Raw genomic sequence first — 18,278 nt, 5'->3', positions numbered from 1 at the left:
GACTATTTACATAATTGATTGACATAACTAAAGCATGATATTTAGTGTTTTTCTTCTGCATTTTAAATACACAAAGAGAAATGAAATAGTACTCAGAAACTTAAGTAGTATCTTTTAATACTTTTCTGGTAACATATTGCAAGAACTTTAAACACCATTAAAGAAAAGATAAGGTCTATTAAAAGAAATTTAAATACAAGTATTTCTAAAGTTCAAAATACTAAATCCATAATTGTGAGTTTTGAATAGTCTATTTTTGAAAAATGCAAGTGTTTTAAAATTTCATAATGACTTATGGGTTATTTTGTTCTTTTGGTGGGGTGAGGGAACAGGAGGGATTGAACTCAGGGGCACTTGACCACTGAGCCACATCCCAAACCCTATTTTGTATTTTATTTTGAAACAGAATCTCACTGAGTTGCTTGGCAATTCACCAGTGTTGAGGCTGGCTTTGAATTTCAGATCTTCCTGCCTCAGCCTCCAGAGCCTGCTGGGATTACAGATGTGTGCCACCTTGCCTGGTAGGCTGTTGTTTGTTACTAAAGAGAAGAAGTAGAGATTAAACTATGCCGCAGTCCGGCCGCAGCAAAATAACGGGGGGGGGGGGTGTGTGTGTGTGTGACGAACAACTTGTGTACATTGATACAGCAGGAGTGGAAGCTGTTTATTGCAGGACAACAGAGGTATTTATACATTTTGCACAGCTTATCTAATTAGCATAAACTAGATACATCAGTCAACCAATAAGAAATCTCCACACTTAATGGCTCGCTGGTGTTACTTCACAAACCACTCCCTCTGGCATTTTGCCAGGCGCCATCCAGGCTTGTTTACAGACTCTAACATTTCTCTGGCAAAATGCCAGGCGCCATCCTGACTTGTTTACAGACTCTAACAAAACTAAGCATTGAGGACTGGGGATGTGGCTCAAGCAGTAGCGCGCTCACCTGGCATGTGTGCGGCCTGGGTTCGATCCTCAGCACCACCTACAAACAAAGATGTTGTGTACACCAAAAACTAAAAAGTAAATATTAAAAAAAATCTAAAAAAATAAACTAATCATTGAAAGGAAGAGAAATAAATTGGTGAAATAGATATTATGTGTGTGTGTGTGTTTCTTAAGGAGTCCAACTTATCTCTGATGAGCAGTGTGACTCCAAAAAATTCGTGAAACACCAACAAACTATATGAAACATAAAAGATGGTTAGTAACACTAATGGTAAAATAAATAAATACTTTAAATCTCATGACTCATAAATGGCCTCACCAAAAGTCTTACTTCATTGTGAAGTTAGGCCTACACATTAAAGAGAAAAATAAGGCGAATGGGGAATTTAAAAAATTTCAACTCTACGTACAATAAATGTAAACTCGGAACAGCTGATATCGTTTTTTATAATTAAACATAATATCTATGCAACCAGAAGGTAGAACATCAATGTGACTAGCCTCCAGGATTCACCTCATAAATGTTACTAGAATGGAGGATATAAACAGCAAAGAGTAGAGATGAACTAAAAACCAACAGTCATGAAGATCTTGGATGGATTTGGCTTATCTTCTGAAACAGAGCTATTTATAAATGTATCTTTCTTTCTGGATGGCATTTCTGAGTTCTGATTGCAGCTTAATATGGTATCTTTGTCTTCCAGAGTTCTTCATTCATTCTGACTGCAGCACCAACAGGCATCCTCAAATATAACTTGTTGATTCTATTTCTCATTTTAAAGCAAATGTAATCAACAGTACAGCATGTATCAAATTCAATATAAATTGCTGAAATATCTTTGAGAACAACTATAGTTATGGCACAAAGAAGACAGTATCTCAATGTTCTCCCAAAGATATCAGTTGGATAGGTCAAGAAACTTTCTTGTAATAGAAAGTGAATTATATTAGATCCCTAAAAGACTTCTTTGATTTTTCTCTATTTTGCTTTTATTTGATTTACTTGTATAGAATTGAATTGATTCTGCTTCCATATACATGTTCTCACAGTGAATAAAATAATTTTTGATTATGGAAAATGTCCAACACATACAAAGTAAAGAATAAACCCCCATGCATACAGCATCAACTTTCACATCATTGTTTCATCTATAACTTTCCCTCCACTCTGCCTACTACAAATATTTTTTTGTATAGTTCTTTCCTTGAGATAATGTTTACATAATTAAAATACACTATTTATTTATTTGGCAGTACAGAGGATAAAACCCAAGGCCTTGAGCAAACTAGCCAAGCACTCTGACTCTAAACTACATTCCTACCCCTTAACTACCATTTTACTATGAATCCATCTGTGTAACTCACACTTCTTTCAAGCTGTAGAACATTTTCTTCTTTCAGTGGGAATAATCTTAAATCATATTTGGATTTATTTTTAAAAATTGTGTGGCAAAACCTTGGTCTTCTCTTTATACAAAATGGAAAGGAAGACAACATTTAAAAAAAATCACCATGCCCCATGCTCTTTATTCTTATATATACCAAACTGAAATGATAGATATTTTAAAGAATAATTTAATTGGATTGTTACCAATGTCCAGCAATAATACTTTAACTGATGAGACATTGTGAAGTATGTTAAACTAAATTTCACCTAGTTAACTTAAAATTATTGCATAGTTTATCAAATTGATTTCCATTGTTTACTTCAAATATTTGTTTTCCTTTAATTGTATTATAACTTTAAAATATTCTTCAGGTTTATCAAAAGTGAAAAACTAAACTTTAGGGATGAACCGAATCTCTAACAACTTTAATTGAGTTACATACAAAGAAAAACACATCAATTCAGGAAAAACATAACATGTAAGCAATTGCATAAATAAACTTCTCAATTGATATAACATATTGTAGAAAAGTTTGAAGATATAAAGATTTTGATGCAAAATCACACCTAAAAACTCAAATGGTTGGGTAAGACTTTGCAATCAGTGTTGCTAGAGTGTTATCAATTTTATTGATATTTTTCAAAGATCCAGTACTTGGTTTCATTATTCTCTATTATTTTTGCATTGAATTTCCTTGATTTCTATTACCTTCATTATTTTCTTCCTTCTGCGTGCTTTGGCTTTATTATTTTTTTTCTTCTTTTACTGAATTCTGTGATGGAAGCTGGAACTGGCAAAATTCTGGGAAATTAATTTGAGACTTCTCTCTTTTCTATTTATTGAAAAATAATTTCAGCTATTTATAAACCACTTAGTCTATGGTACTTCATTATAGAAGCCTGAATTTATGAAGACAATTTTCTCTCACTGTTTTCAAGGTATTTCCTTTGCTTTTTTTGGGTGGGTGGGGGGTTCAGATATTTGAAGTATCTTGGTGTGGATTTCTTTGGGATTTTCCTGTGTACGATTTATTTGGAGTTTTGATTCTCTTGAGTTTGTCTTTTGCAAATTTGGAAAGTTTTCAGTCATTATTTCTTTTCAATTTCACTCTCTCAGAATTTCAATGACACAAATGTTGCCTCTTTTGTTATTGTCCCACAGGTTGCTTAGACTGTTCCTTGTTTTACAGTCTCTTTTCTCTTTGTTATTCAGATTAGATAAATTCCATGGGCTGGGGTTGTGGCTCCTGGTAGAGCACTCGCCTAGTATGTGTGAAGCACTGGGTTTGAATCTCAGTACCATATATAAATAAACGAATAAAATAAAGTTTATTTTAGTAAAAGAACTAAAAATACATATTAAAAACTTTTTTAAAAATTCCATTGTTCTTTTAGTTCACTGATTCATTCTTTGTCCTATCCATTTCCCTCTTGAGCCTATCCATTGAGGTTTCTTGTTTTAATTATTGTATATTTAATTTCTAAAATTTCCACTGGTATTCCTTTCCATCTTCCATTTTTTGTAAGACCATACATTTCTTTGCTGAAACTCTATTTTTCATTTATTTCAACCATGTTCATAATTGGTTGTTGAAGTACTTCCTGAACTCTGTTCTGAAAACTTTTTTTCAGATAATTCTAACATCTCTATCATCTTGGCATTAGGATATCTATTAATTGTCTATTATATTCACTTTGATATCTTACTGATTCTTGACATGACCCAAATAGTACCTTCCTTGATGTACTTGTATCACCATTGTTCACAGTGACAAAATTCAGAGCAACTAAAAAGTCAATCAAGAGTAAAATGAATTTAAAAGTAAAAATGTACTCACAAAATGGAATACAACAAAACAACATCATCAACATGGATTTTGGTTTAATATTATGATTTTTAAAAAGCAAACCCACACATGATCCAGACTACGTGAATCCCATTCATATAAATTACAAACACAGGCAAAACTAACTAGCATATTACTGAAGAACTTATGCATATATATTGCAGCTCTGAAGAAGAACAAATAATTGATTTAATAATACAAGACATGAGTTTTTTTCCCCACAGGGATGAAAGATGTTAAGATGGAGGCCAAGAGGTACTTTCAGTAGCATTGTTCTAATTGTTAAAGAGATGTATGGCTGATCATTTTAATATTATTTATTTCAAAAGGAATATATACAATTATATACACTTTTGTGAAATTTTAACAGATTTCAAAATAGGAAAAGTTTTTAAATAACAAAGAATAAAACAATTTCTCTGCAGTCAGTCTTCTTGGATTTGAATTATTCTTCTACTTCTTACTAGCTGGGTGGCTGATGAAATCCTGACTCCCAATGTGATAGTATTAGGAAAGAGAGCCTTTGGAAGTAATTGGGTGTTGAGAATAGATCTCTAAGGAATGGTATTATTGCCCTTATAAAAGGGATCCTGGAAAGCACTCTCACACTTATTCTGGCATGTGAGGGTATAATGAGAAATTGGCATTGTATAATCTGGAAGAGGGCCCTCAACAGAATACAACCATGCTGGCACCCTGCGCTCAGACTTTGCTGAAACTCTATTTTTCATTTATTTCAACTATGTTCATAATTGCTTGTTAAAGCACTTTATTAAATCTGTTTTGAAAACTTTCTTCAGATAATTCTAACATCTATATCATCTTAGTATTAGGGAATCTATTGTCCATTATATTTGATATCTTACTGATTCTTGATATGACCCAAGTAGTACCTAACTAGATGTACTTGTATCACCATTGTTCATAGTGAAAAAATTCAGAACTGTGAAAAATAAATTTCAGCTATTTATGAACCACTCAGCCTATGGCACTTCATTATAGAAGCCTGAATTGGTGAAGACAATGATGTTTGTCAAATTGGTTTACTTCTGTATAGTCCAGTTTGTTCATCTCTTAAAATATATACCATTAAAAATTATACCATTATTTGAAGGATTAAATGAGATATGTATAATGAATTTGTAAATAAATACAAAGAAAGTATATAGTATACATTATATATAATAGGTTATAAAGTTTAATAATTATTTCTCCTCAAGACCTTTCCTCAAAAATCTTAAGGGTCATTTATTTCTAAAGAAATCAAAGGAATCTTCTAGAGAACACTAAGACATTTAGTGGAGGTTTTGGAATCTCAGAGTAGAGTCTTTTGCATTTGGGCATATCAAGGATCACTTCCTAAAAAGAGCTCCCTTCCCAGTCATCTCAGCCCACTATAAAGTCACATCTGACATTATAAACCTGGCCCTGCACTGCCTCTCACAGAGCACCTTGTCAGAATTTCTATTCAGGATAGAGGTCTTAGTGGAAACCACCCTGTAATATAAAGGCAGAGAATATATAAAAAGCAGCAGCTGCTTCAAATACTCTATCTAGTCCTTTTTTTACATATAAACAGACAACCAGGGTGCACAAGACATAAGAAAAAAGAGAAATATTTAACAAAAAAGAGCAAGAAATAAATGAAAGAAAAAGGAAAAGTAGAAAGAAAAATGGACTCTGTAGCAAACAGATAATTCAGGATATGAAGTGAGTTGTGGAAAATGTGAAATGATACTTTGAAAAAGTCTCAATAACAAAGTTCTTATGGATTTAAATATGACACCAAAATTAATAATACACTAGAAGGAACTCAAATTAAGAGATGTCAGAATATAAAATAAAAAACACAACAAAGTAAAACCCTAATATAATAGAGAATTAATTATAAATGTTGCCGCAGTCTGGCTGGGCACAAATCACGAGCCACTGAAGCAGGAACAAACTTTATTTTTAAACTGCAGGAAAACACTTCACACAGCTCCCGGGGAATCCTCCCGAACGCCAGGAGGCTTGTCCAGGAACCCCCAGCCGGAAATATCTCTCCCGGAAATCCCTCCTCCTGTACTTCCCCAACCAATGGGAACTCTCGGGGAATCCCCGGAAATCCCCACGAGAACTCCAAAATAGTGCGAGAACTCAAAAGTTGTGGCAGAGGCGGATAGTAATGCCTCGCCTGTCAATCAATACTGTTGGCAAAATGCCAGGGGCCATACAGACTCCGCGGTGGCTCTCAGCAATATCTATAGACAAGATGTGGTTAAAGGCAGAGGTTCACTGAAGGAGGTTGGAAAATGTAAGGGAAAATAGGAAAGAAAGAATAAGAATGTCTGCATTTTATTCATACAAAAATCAATGAACCTATTGTTAATGGATAATAAATGGACTTTTCAATTTGACAAGAGAAGTACCTGAAATAGCAGTATATTCTATGTGAAGATCATACAATTGAAGTTATTTTTGAATGCAGTACCCAGCAATCATAACAGTAAATTGTCAAAGAAAAAAATGCATGATAAATTACTAATGTTGTTTATAGGATTGCCATAACCACATACCACAGATGGGTGGCTTAAATCACAGGTATATATTTTCTCACAGTTGTGGAGAATATAAGTCTCAGGTCAAGGTGTTGTCAGGATTTTTAAATTCTGAAGCCTCTCTCATAGATGATCTTATTCTGGTGACTTTACACGATCATCTCTGTGTATGCATGTATCTGGTATGTCTTTTCTCCATGCCTAATTTCCTTTTATAATGACACCAGTTTTATTGGTTTAGGGCCTACACAAACCACCTAATACTAATGTAATTCCCTCTTCATAGGCCCTATCTCTAAGCAAGATCATATTCTGAGGTAGTGGGATTTCTGATGTCATATGAAACTGGAAGGGATGGGAGTTCAATTCAACCCAAAACAATTATAAAAATATTAACTAATATTAAGGATAAATGTTGTAAGAGTTTTTTTGGAAGTTTTTAAAATGCTTTCTAATGGGATAAAATTTTAAAAACCAGACAATAGCATGTGAATGACTGGGTACATCTAGATGTTGTGGATAGTGTAAATGGCAAAATCACTTTGGAAAACTATTTGGAAATGTCTACTAAGAGTAAATATGTACCTACAAAATAAGTAGTAATTCCATCCCTTAGTGTCCAACAAAACTGGAAAGTCCAAAGACATTGCAAGAATGTTCAGAGTAGTGTGATTCATAACAGTCAATCCATGCACCAACCCATATATGTGGCTAGATGATATTCAATGAATTTTAATAAACGTTGATAGACTAATACAGTGAAGTAATGAGTAATACAGCAATGAGAATGAAAAGACTAATACAGTGAAGTAATGAGTAATACAGCAATGAGAATGAAAAAGTTAAGCAGAATAATGAATAAATTTCATAAAATATTGAGCAAAAGCAACTATACACAAGGCAGTTCACAGTCTATTATTACATTTATAAAATTCAAAAGGGGCAAAAATAAACTATGCTATGGTGAGGACATATGTCAGTTATACTTGGGTTCCCAGTGATTTTAAGGAGAAATTTGTGTTGAGTGCAATGCAAATGTTTCATTTTCTCAAGTTGCTCGTGGCAATTACATTTGCTATGTGAAAATACATACAGCTGAATATTACATTCACTTTGCTTTCTGCATGCTATATATCAATTTAAAAAATTTTTCCAAAAAATGTTTGCCAAGGAGGCTTAAGGTTGCAAAATAAGAGTAGATGTTGTTGCATTTTATTATGGTTTCTCACATACTGGACTTGTAATCATATGCATTCATTTGGAAACAAAAAGAATAAAATGAAGTGATTTTTTTTTCAATTTAACACCTAAAATCCTTGAGTGGGATGAAACAGAATGAGTACCATATAAGGAAAGGTTCCAGTTGAACTTATTAAGCCAGTTACCATGACAAATATAGAAAAGACTAAAAATTTAAGGAAAAAAAACAACCCTTAGCATGAATTTGTAATGACAGTGCATAAATGCAATAAAGTAAAAGTGAGTTTTCCAAAGTTGGACAACACCAGCGAACAACTCCACTATGAAGGGAAATCAAAGCTATACTTCAAGGGGGACTTTTCCTCCATGACACACTGTAACTCTTAATCCAGGAAAATTATAGATAAGGGGTAGAAAACACTGCAATATAATCAGATTAATGGAATACAAAACTATTCCTGAAGGTGCCATTTTAATGGGTTACTTCTCTTGCACTCTTGGGAGATACGTTGTGGAATATGGGCTTCAGGAACTTGAAGTCGCTAGTCCCAGAATCGCTGGTCAAACAAACCTCATACTGGTAGCTCTGAGACAGTGTCCCAGTGCCACTGACATCCACCAGGTGGCCAGGAAAGTGGCCCTCACGCACAGAGCAGACACCCAGCGGCGCCGCCCTGCGCCTCCTGAACAGCCTCACCACCAAGAACACGAGCACAGAGAAGAGGAAGAGCCACGACACAGAGGCCAAGGCGATAACCAAGTAGACAGTGAGCGAGTTCCCCTGCCCGCGCTCTGGCGCCACTTCCGGGAGCGGCAGGTAGGGCTGGGAGAAGCCATCCACCAGCAGCGCGTGCAGCGTGACACTGGCAGACAGCGGAGGCTCGCCATTGTCCTTGACCAGCACCACCAGCCTGTGCCTGGCCGCGTCGCGCTCGCTCAGCAGCCTGGCGGTGCGCACCTAGCCATTGTGCGCCCACACGCCAAATAGCCCGGGCTCCGTGGCCTTGAGCAGCTGGTATGACAGCCAAGCGTTCTGGCCCGAGTCTTCATCCACCGCCACCACCTTGGTGACCAGGTAGCCCTGCTCTGCCGCCCTGGGCACCAGCTCGGTGCAGGGCGCAGAGGCGTTCTGCATTGGGTACAGCACGAAGGGCGAGTTGTCATTGTCGTCCAGCACCACCATGCGCACCAGCGCCTGGCTGCTGAGTGCTGGCGAGCCTTGGTCTGTGGCGCCCACGTGGAACTGGAACGCCTGGAGGGCCTCGAAGTCCAGCGCCCTCAGCGCGAACAGCTGCCCATTGTCTGCGTTGATGGAGACCAGCGAGGCGAGGGGCAGGTGTGGGTCCTCGGTGGGCAGCAGCGAGTAAGGCATTGGTGCCTGAGTCTCTGTCTGTGGCGCTGACACTGCCTATGTGCAGGGCAGGGCTGTTGTTCTCATGAACTAACAGCTTGTAAGACGTTTGGGAGAAAGCAGGGGCGTTGTTGTTGACATCAGAGACAAAGATAGTTATGCTGTGCTCCATTTCCAACCTGGGTATTCCCATGTCAGTGACTGTGATGGTGATGTTGTACTCTGCTCTGCTCTCTCTGTCTAGTGGCCCCTCTGTCACCAAGGTATAAAAGTTCTTAAATGTGGGCTTCAAGAGGAAGGGGAGATCGTTTTCTATGGAGCAAACCATTCTACCATTGTCCCCAGAGTCTGGATCAGAAACGCTGAAAATGGCAACTACAGTCTCTGGGGAGTTTTCTGGGATAGAGCTGCTGAGTGTGGACATGGTTAGTTCAGGAGCATTGTCATTCACATCCACCACTTCTATGGCCACTGTGCATTTTCCTGAAAAGCCCCCACTGTCTGTAGCTACAATTTCCACGTTATAATGTTTAGTTGCCTCGAAATCCAATGCTCTTTGCAGACGAATTTCTCCTGTTATTTGGTCTATTACAAATGGTTGAGAAACTTCATTGCCTTGGAATAGTGTGTATGATACACTCCCATATGTTCCTGCATCTAAATCTTGAGCAGAAACAACAAGAACTAACGAGTTTATGGGACTGTTCTCAGGAACCTGTACCTCATACAGGGACTGTAAAAATTTGGGAGCATTATCATTGATGTCTACTACTTCAATGTATACTGTCATGATCCCAGATCTGGGTGTCACCCCACCATCCAGTGCTGTGAGGGTTAAACTGAGCTCAGAATCTTCCTCCCGGTCCAGGGCTTTGTCCAACACCAGCTCTGGGTATTTTCTGCCATCCCCATGACTATGAGTAACAACACGAAAATTGAAGTTGGGGCTGATTGTGTAGTTCTGAACGCTATTGCTACCCATGTCCAAGTCCTGAGCTGATTTCAAGGGAAATACAGTCCCTGGCTGGGCACTCTCTGGGATTCTAAGGATCATTTCCCTGTCTAGGAACTCTGGAGAATGGTCATTTACATCTGTGAGTTGCACATCAATTTGAAACAATTGCACCGGGTTTTCTAGTAACAGTTGGAAATGCAATATACAGGGTTCTGTCGCCCCACACAGCACCTCCCGGTCTAGTTTTTCCTGTAGAAGCAAATTGCCGGTTTTTTCATCGAGCTGCAAGAGCTGATTGCTGCCTTTGTGATGGATTCGCGCATCCCGAGTGGCCAGCTCTCCCACCCTGAGCCCCAGATCTTTTGCCAGGTTGGCCACTGAGTAGCCACTTTCTGTTTCTTCTGGCATGGAATATCTAATTGCCTCAGAGTCAGTCTCCCACAAAAACAACAGCATAGCAAAGAAAATGACTTGCCTTTTCTGCGGGATTTTGCTGGAGCAGTCTGCATTGTTCAAATCCGTCCAGAAGGTGCAGTTCCTTCAACTCGGTATACAGTCCACTCAAACGACTTTGTTAAATAATCTTGAGTTAAATATTTCTGTCTGACATGCACTTAGAATGATCCCTTCTCTGAAGATCTGTCCTCTGGAGCTCACCTACAATGCCTCCTTATTTTAGGGAGCTTTCAGAGTTCTGATTCCTGGTTCAATGGCGTCTTAGGCATCCAAGTGCCCAATATCACATTCTTATCCTGCAGCGCCACCAGGCGTCCTTATTTACTATTGCGTATGATATTTGCTATTTTATTCTAAATTCTAATACTGCCTTGTATCAATATCCTTTTAATCACAAATCTCCCTTTGTTGTATCTTCAAGTTATTAGAAGTTATAAATAAACATTTTCTGAGTGAATGCTCAGTTCAAGAATCCTTTTTAAACTAACATATGCCTCCAATCCCCGTGGCTAGGGTGGCTGAAGGAGAAACATTGTATATTTAAAGTCATCTTTGGGAACTTAGGGAGACCCTGTCTCAAAATAAAAAATAAAACTAGGTATACCGTTCAGTGGTTATGTGCCCCTCTGGTCCATCTCTGGTACCAAAAATAAACAAACAAACAAACATAGATGGAATGATGTTAATATTCTCTGTAATAGTAACTTTTGAGTACAAGAAGATACTTTCTTGGTTCATAGATTATAATAAAAAATAATTTGTAGTGGACACATAAAAATTGTTAGAGTCTGTAAACAAGTCAAAATAACACCTGGCATTTTGCCAGGGGAATGTTAGAGTTCGTAAACAAGTCTGGATGGTGCCTGGCAAAATGTCAGAGGGAGTGGTTTGAGAAGTAACAAAACCGAGCTATTAGGTGTAGAGATTCCTGATTGGTTGACTGATGTATCTAGTTTATGCTAATTAGATAAGCTGTGTGGAATGTATAAATACTGCTCCTGTCCTGCAATAAACGGCTCCTACTCCTGCTGTATCAACGTACACAAGTTATTCGTCACCCCCCCAGCTATTTTGCCCAGCCAGCCGGGCTGCTGCAAAAAATTCTAAAGTTTTACAAAATTACTTTAATTTTGAGGCATAATATACTTGCAGAAAAGGCACAAATATAAGTGTACCACGCTGAATTTAAAGTTGGATCCATTCCTATAAATAGAATGTATATTAAAAATAGAGTGCTGCCCAAACTCAGCAAGTTCTCTCCTGCCACTGTCTAATTAGTAAATTTCCCCATATCATAAGCTCTATCCTGAATTCTCCTGTCATAGATTTTTTTTCCTTTTTGCTTTTTGTACTCATACAAATGGAGTTATAGTGCGTAACTCTCATGTCTGTCTTCTTTCATTCAACATATGTTTATAAAATTAATAGGTGGCATATCATTATGATTTATTTCATTCTCATTACTTTACAATAGTTTTGTGTATAAATATAATCGTGATTTTTATGCATTCTTCAGTTCATGAACATCCATCCAGTTTTGAGCCTTTTTTTCAGTAGTATTGTTATGAACATTCTTGTCTTATAATGATCATGTAAATGTAACTATTCTGAATATATTTATATTAGTTGTATTGCTGTGCATCATACGCACACATCTATTTAGTATTAGCAAATACTGTGTAACATTTTTCATAGGTAGTTTTTCCAGTACCAATAAAGTATGAGAGTTCCAGTTGCTCCACATCCTTGTCAACATTCGATGTTGTCATTTCAGTTCTAACCACTCTGTTGAGTGTGTGGTGATATCATTTTGTAATTCTGATTTGTATTTCTCTGGTGATTAACAAAATTATTTATGTTCTCACATATTTATTTATATTAGGATATATTCTTGTAAAGTACTTGTTCAAGACTTTTGTCATTTTTCTTATTGGGTCATTAGCATCTTTCCTTTTGTGGTCTGTAGAAGTGTCTTTGATATTCTGGGTGTAGAACCTTTTATATAATATATTACAAATATATTATATATTATATATCTTCTCCCAATCTATGTTTCATATTTTAATTTCTATCAATGGTGTCTTTGATCAAAAAAACTAATTTAGTTTAATTTATAAATACTTTTCACTTTTGGTTAGCATTTTTGTGTTCTGTTTAAATCTTTGCATACACAAAAGTCTTATTCTTATATATTTTGAAATATTAATTACTGTTTTTCTTCTAAAGCTGTAATCAAACTATTTTTTCAAATGAATCTGGTTAGAGCCAAAAATTTTCTACATACCTTTATACCATTTATTGAAAAGTTAATACATTCAAAATTATTTCAGAATCCTCATTCCTCTTATAAATTAGATTATTTCAGATCTGCTCAAGTATTCAATTTTTTCTGTTTGTTTGTCCTGCAGTACCACATTGCCTTAGTTAATATAGCTTTGTCATGGGTTTTATTATTTGAAAGTAAGGCTTCCTTTTTTAAAAAAATAGACTATTTTAAAGAACAGATTTAGAGTCACAGAAAAAAATGATCATAGTGTACAAAGATACACCATGTTGGCAAAAGTTGTTCACAAAATCTACTTTTTATTTCCAAAATGTCTGTAGGATTTTAAATGATGTTTCTTTTTTTACTCCTAATAATGATAATTTGTATTTTTATTGGTTTACTTGATTAATCTAAAGAGCTTTAATTTTACTAATAACTATGAATAACCCACTTTAAATTTCACCAATTTTCTCATCTATTTTATTCTTTTCCTTATGTGTATTTTGTATGTATAACTATCTTCATTATTCACATTTGAATTGCTGTTTTATTTCTATCTTCTTGAGATCAAATCTTTCATTATTGATTTTTAGACTTTCTTTTCTAATATGTGCATTTAAGGCTTTACATTTCCTAGTTGTGTTTTTATATGTCAGTTCTTGATAATTTTTTACCCAGTTCAAACTATTTGGAAATATCTGTTGTGATTTCTTCTTTGACTCATGGATGTTATTATTTAATTTTGAAGCATTGGGGGTTTCTTGTCATATTTTAATTTCTGCATTGTTCTGCTGCAGTCAGAAAGCAGAGAGGCTTGTTTTATGATCTAGAATATAGACAATTTTCATATTTTAATTGCATGTAAGAAGAATGTGTGTTTTAGTGTGTTATGTATGTCAGTGTATTTGAATATGATGTTTGTGTTGTGTAGCACTTCAGTGTTCATGTGTCTGTGTTGTCTTCTTATTCTGTTAGGAATGGACAAAGGTATATGAACTCTCACAATATGGTTGTGGTTTGTAGTTAGAGAAATATTCAGTCTTGGATTTCACTTATTTCTGGTATATTTCTTTGCCTTTTTATTATTATGAAACAGCTGTCTTCATCACTAGTGAAGAATCTTAAAGTCTCCTTTGTTTTATATGAATATAGCTATATTAAATATATTTTGGCTAGAGTACTAAACACACTATCCCATTCTTAACTTTCAATCTTTGTTTTCTCTCTTTCTCTCTCACACACATTTATTTGGTAGTATGTGTTTGAGTTGTTCTTAAATATTGTCTGAATATTTTGATTGTTTAATTAAATTACTTAAATCAATTATTATTATATCTTTCAATCCACACTTATCTAACTATGCTTCCATTTGCTTCTAAGGTTTTGTTCTTCTTTTAGATTTTATTATTTTTTTTTATGCACCTTCAGTTACTTTTTGGTTGTTATTTATTATAAGATATAACTGTTATCTACACTATTTCTACTTTCATGAGATAATCCTTGGAACCTTAGAAATCTCTACTCTACACCTGTACCTTGATGTTCTTGCAATTATGAATTTAAATGTCATATATTTAAATGTCATATCCTTTAAGAAATTGCCATGTTAGAGTCTGTAAACACGTCAGGATGGTGCCTGGCATTTTGCCAGAGGGAGTGGTTTGTGAGGTGGCGCCAGCGAGCCATTAAGTGTGGAGATTCCTTATTGGTTGACTGCTGTATCTAGTTTATGTTAATTAAGATAAGCTGTGTGGAAAGTATAAATACCCCTCTGGTCCTACAATAAACGGCTCCCACTCCTGCTGTATCAATCTACACAAGTTGTTCATCACCCCCAGGTTATTTTGCCCAGCCAGCCGGGCTGCGGAACTGCCACAATTGCCTAGAGTAACATTAGATCAATACTTATTTATATTTACTCTTCCTGTCTCTTTCTATTTCTTCCTGTAATTCTGTGATCTGTTTAGGACTCTTTCCTTTTGTTTAATGATTTATACTAAAAGTATTTCTTTTAGTGTAGATATGACTGATTCAGTTTTTATTTGTTTGTATAAAAACATGTTAGAATACCCTGTTTGATGGTTATGTTTTCTGATAATAGAATTCTAGTTTTGGTAAAATTTTCCTTCAGGGTCCTTAAAACATTAATTCTTTGCCTGTTGGTTTCATTGATTTATGTTAAAAAGTTCTTCATTTTACTTATGCTTTTTTAGAAGTAATATGTCGCTTTTGTGTAGTTGCTTTAAAATCTTTTTCATTTTGTCATGAGCAACTTTCCTACAATATGCCTAGTGTACTTTGTTTTTATTTATCCTAATTAGGTTTCTCTTAATATATTGAAGGGGAAACACTTTCATCAGTCTTGTCATTTTTTGTTTAAATATTGCTTATTACACACTCTTACTCTCTCTTATCCTAGGATTATGATATGTATGAGTTTTTCATTATATTCCACATGTTACTAATATGCTTTTCTATATTTTTCATTATTTTTCTATTTGTATTTTTATTTTTTTATATCAGCCTAACTGCATACACTGATACTGTATTCCCTTATGTCTATGATATTAAATCATTTAGTTTTGTATGATATTTCTTAGTTATAAAACAAATTTCCATTTTTAAATTTCAATTGTTTGATGAAATTCTCTTTATATCTATTTTCTCTATTGTTCCTTATTTTCAGCACATTAGCCATACTTATTTTAACATGTATGTCAATTAATTAGAATATCTGGATTATCCCAGCATTTGGGGGGTTTAGGTTTTTTGCTCGTTTTATCTGTACCATCCAGTTGTGTGTTTATGTGTTTCCCTGTGCACATATACATACTTATGCATCTACTAATTTTTTACTGAATGTTGGATATTTATGTAAAACATTGTTCAGGGTCAAGATGATATTATCTTCCTACAGGAAAAGCTCACTCTTTCTTCTGGTACCTTGACAGTGCCCTATATAAACAAACCATTTTAATTAAAACAGGCACTGGGATCAATCAAGATTCTCTGAAGTCCTGATATCTAGCCCTACAGAGTTTTCAGTGGAGAATTTAGTATATCCTCTATGATTCCTTCCTATGAAATCCCAAACTCTAATATTTGTATAAACAAGAAAAACTTTACTCTGCTTTTCAAGAATTTTCCACTTAAGTTTTTAGTGTTCACTGAGCTGCTCTGAGTTTGACAAATGCTCTGAGGGGAAACTCGTTCTGAGCTTGAATCCTCCAGTCTTCCAAAGGATACTGAAGTTACTCTGTTCCTAACAAAAAACTGTTGGTTGTTTTCAGATTTACCCAATTTCTTTTGGGGAAAATTGACTGTAGGATTTAGTTCTTCTCCCCAGTAATATTCCTTCTCAAAAATCTTAGCCCATTCAGGTATTATTATATCATATATTTTCTGCTGCTCCACAGAGATGATTTTTGTCTTATGGCCGGTTTTAAAGGTTGTTTTATGCTTCCAGATAATGCATGTAACCTGAAAGTAGAACCCCAGTAAATACATGCATGTTTTAACTTCACACTTTTAAAATATATTTTGTAACTTTTTATCATAAAAGGAGACTTTAATGTGATATGGGCCATATTGACTTCAGTAGAATTTCTGCCCTTCAAATAGCACATGTTAAATGCATTACAGACAACAGCAAAATAATTATAAAAGATGCATTTGTAATACAGGCATTTGAGAAAAAGCATATTGAAATGTGTGTCATTATCAGAATATTAGCCTCCATTCTCTATCCTGGTTTGATAACAGTAAAATTGGTGTATTTTCATTTGGTATGCATGTTGTGAATATTATCTGGATCATTTTCACTACAAAATCCCAGGAACTAAATTTTAAAATGTTGATCTTTTCTACATTCTGGAGCTATCAACTAGCTAGTAAGGAATGATCCAAATTTTATGAATGCACACACGAATGAGATGGGTTCTGTATGATCATTTGTCCAGTCAAATTAGATTCTTGAAAAGTGAAATTAAATTTTCATGATCTTGAGATAGACTGGTGAAAACTTAAACAAGACTTATTACTTTTCATAGAAAAATATTCATTTAAATAAGTGATAATAAATAAGGGAGAAATCAATAATGTTAATTACCATATTTATATCTTGTATATTTGTTTGTATTTAATTCTGGTCTCACATTTAACTCTTCCTCACTTCAACTTTTCAATTAAGTGATGGCTAAAACCTTTGTTTCAAGAATGATTTAAATGTCAGTAATTTTCTTTTTTTTATTCTGTCCTCAGAAAAATTATTAATTCAGGGAAAAGCACAAGATTTAATATCCAGTAAAATAATATTTGAGATTTATAAATAAATATTACATTATAAAATAAGCTTTTTAACTGTTCATCTTAAGCCAGAAGTCCTATGAAATTGTCTTATATCCATATACATTTAACCCGTTTGGAATCACACAATCAATTAACTAGGCTTATTTAACAGCTTAGAACTATTATAATTCAGATAAATTCATTACTGTTCAAGCTACCTAAGATCAAAATAATACTTAGTTCATACAAATGTAACTTTGATGTCATTGAAAATTTAAATTTAAATAATATTAAAGAATAAAACTGAAGATAATTAAACATCAAAAAGAAGTTATTATGTTGTTGATAAAGACTGTTCACATCTACAAAGTGCAAAATCTATGATCAGCCAAAAAGAAATAAACAGGACAGCCAAAATGCAGAAGAATTTTCCTGATTTTTGAAAAGCGGGGAGAAACTGCAGAAAAACAGCAAATTCCACTTTATCATCTATTTATAAAGCAAAAGGACAAGGAGATATATGAGGCCCTCAAGAGTCCTGAAATTCTTTGGAGAGATTTGGGGCATAATTCAGGCTCCAAGATTATTCTTTGAATATGATTATGTAAAAAAGTGATTTAACAGTTTTAGTTTAGTTTTTAGTTTAGTGAAGTGGATGGCAAATTATATCAGTTTCCCTATAGTTTATCATAAATGACAATTATTTAAAAATTTTAAATCCTAGTATTTATGGAACACATACAATATTTTAGGTTAAGTACCAACTAAATACATATCATTGCCTTACATATGTGGTGCTCACAACAGGAAAGGGCCACACTTTTTGTGTATAAATATTTTAATGAAGGTAATGTTGACATTCAATTTGAGAAAAACAAGTAGGACTAGGTTTTATGCTCACGGCTACTCAGTGGGCTTAGTCTGATAGTATAGTGAACCACAAATTTAGTTAAAGGTGAACACTCTGGTATTGAAATATGAAATTATGTGTTAAAGATGTGTGCCACAAATACATGGAAATTCAAGATTTCATACAAGCC

At 34.8% G+C, this 18,278-nt stretch overlaps 1 pseudogene; it reads right to left on the bottom strand.

Annotated features, from left to right (window-relative positions):
• Positions 1-6,428: 6,428 nt before the first annotated feature.
• On the bottom strand, positions 6,429-11,437 carry LOC125619105 (annotated as a pseudogene).
• Between the last annotated feature and the right edge of the window lie 6,841 nt (positions 11,438-18,278).

Source organism: Marmota marmota, unplaced genomic scaffold, assembly GCF_001458135.2.
Source record: "Marmota marmota marmota unplaced genomic scaffold, marMar, whole genome shotgun sequence".
Lineage (NCBI taxonomy): Eukaryota > Metazoa > Chordata > Mammalia > Rodentia > Sciuridae > Marmota > Marmota marmota.
This window is presented reverse-complemented; position numbering and strand designations above follow the sequence as displayed.